The sequence below is a fragment of the Pygoscelis adeliae genome, unplaced genomic scaffold (genome assembly GCF_000699105.1).
Source record: "Pygoscelis adeliae isolate BGI_AS28 unplaced genomic scaffold, ASM69910v1 Scaffold331, whole genome shotgun sequence".
In the NCBI taxonomy this organism is placed as follows: domain Eukaryota; kingdom Metazoa; phylum Chordata; class Aves; order Sphenisciformes; family Spheniscidae; genus Pygoscelis; species Pygoscelis adeliae.
This window is the reverse complement of record NW_008824037.1, coordinates 515135-517345: the sequence shown is the minus strand read 5'-3', so window position 1 is coordinate 517345 and position 2211 is coordinate 515135. Positions and strand designations below refer to the sequence as shown.

General features: G+C 53.5%; 1 long non-coding RNA gene across 1 annotated transcript; it reads left to right on the top strand.

Moving 5' to 3' along the window:
- The first annotated feature begins 961 nt into the window (after positions 1 to 961).
- Positions 962 to 1670, top strand: LOC103924843. The gene is made up of 2 exons (XR_664004.1): positions 962 to 1083; positions 1352 to 1670. It is a non-coding gene; the product is annotated as an uncharacterized LOC103924843 (long non-coding RNA).
- Positions 1671 to 2211: the final 541 nt, after the last annotated feature.

Genomic DNA, 2211 nt, shown 5'->3' with positions numbered 1-2211 from the left:
GATGGGATGAAGGTGCCGCAGCATCTCCAGCGCAGCCAGAGGACCTCGGGCAGCGCGGGCGAGATGGGCGCGAGGGCTCTGCCGCCCATGCAAGGCGGTCGAGGTGCCGAAGAGGATTTGCAGCGTAAACTGGTTTTAGATGTATCTAAGTGGTAGAAGTTTCTTGTATATCTTTCTGTTATTTCGCATGGCGTGAAAGCCTCTGAATGAAAATTAAATGTTGCCAAAACCCTTCAGGATTTGGGTTTTCAGCTGCCCTCCGAATTGAGGACATGGTCAGAAGTATTCTCCAAAGTGTGGAAACTGTTGGCAGCCTTAGGCTTTCTCTTTTTGTTTTTTTTTTTTTTAATTTTCTGGTTCTGTTGAATTCTGAACTCTCACTTACGGAGCTGATCCCAGAGCAGTGCCGGAGACCGGAGGGCAGAGGGAACGCGAGTGGGCTGTGAGTGTCCGGAGCACCTACATTGCAGGCTGCATCTCACATGTCACGTGCAGAGTTCTGTGTGAATCCTCCTGGTCCGGCACTGCTACGTTGGGGTTTAGGGTTTGGGGTGTTTCAGAAAACAGAGCGGGTTTTGCTTTCTCCCTTTGGCTTTTCGCGGGTGCTTCTCCGCAGCGCAAGGCACCGAATTCCCACGGTCCCCCAGCTTCCAGTTTTGCAGAGAGCATGCAGCACTCCTTCCTTCACTGGTATCACCCACCGCCGTGATTATAACACCAAATATTCCGGTGTACAAATAAAAATGCTCAACCTGGCAAGACCTGAGCAGCAGCCTGGCCAGACCTCTGTTCTGCACAGGCTAGTTTTTGTTTTGACACTATTTTACTACAGTGGCAGGGACAGTCCCACATTTTATTTATAAGCAGCCATTTTTTTCCTAATCGGTTGGATATTTTCAGCCTGTGAGCCGAGCAGCGTTGTGCCAGAAGTGAATGTCACGTGAGCCGGTTTGCCCTGGGTACAGCATGTAAATAGCTGACAACAACCCAACAGCCTTCCCTGACGTTGAAACAAGCACCCAGCTTTGAGAAAACGCTGCTGCTGCTGCGAGAACCTTTCATGTTCACGGGCTGAGCTGTGAGGTAGGATGTTTCCCCTGCTTGAAGATGAAGCATCTTCAGCCTGTCTGGGCGGTGCAAGGAAAACAAGCGGTGGATTTTCAGCGCGTGGCTGCCCATGCACACGCCTGCAGCGTGGTCGCGCTGGTGTCTTCTTGTTAGGGATGCTTCGGTCCGCCTTTGCCACGGTTTTAATTCTGGATGCGGGAGGTCTGCGAGCCAGAGCTGGCGGGTGAGGGAGGGGTTAACGTCTTCCCGTGCTGGATCTCTGACTTTCCAAATCCCTGCGCAGTGGTTTGAAGCCAGCCGGTGGGAAGCGGTTCCCGTGTGCAGGTCCTGTCCGTAAGCAAAGAGGCATCTGTGCTCTCTGCTGGGGCAGCTCTTGGCCTCCTGGAGGCTCGAGCCATCGCCCACGGCCACGGGGCTCTGTCCCCCATCACCACAGCCTTGCCATCTCCTTTCCCAAACTGTCCGAGCTCTGCCTCTGAAGAGGACCACATCGTTTACGTCCGAGCCTGCTGAGGACCTCCCTGCACCGCCGGGAAGGAGCTGTCACCTCCCTTCCAGCCTAAACTCACTCCTGGCCACTTTCTATAAATGTGTCTTTGTGCCAGTGCTGTTCTTCAGCTTCACTTTATTTTTTTTCTCTCCATGATGTTTACTCAGTCCCCAGGTGTATTTATAGATGGCAGCAGATCACCTGATAGCTTCTTTTCTCCTTCTAGGATAGGAAAACTGAGCCCCTTCATGCTCTCGCTGTAGCAAAGGGTTCCCGTGTCCCCGAACAGCCTCTGAGCCCTCCTCGTGCTCCTTCTCGTCACAGTTCATGTTTCTTGGACACAGCGACCGGGTTTGGGTGCTGAGGTCTCCCGGGGCCTCATGCTGTCTCAGCCTTCCTCTACCTCTGCTAAAAACACGGCACCGATCCAGGCTGCCTTGTTTTCTTTGGGCTTTTTTTTGGTTTGTTTGCTTTGGCTTAAATCCACTTTCCAGCTGTTGCAACGTTTGACCCTTATCCCACAGCCAAGGCCGAGGAGTTTCCTCTTCCCAGCCACCGCAGCCTGCCCCTTGCTCAGGGGTGCAGCGGTGTCTGCGTGTCTGTCCGTCCGTCCAGGCCCTCAGCTTCCGCTGAGCGACTCAGAGATGTTTACG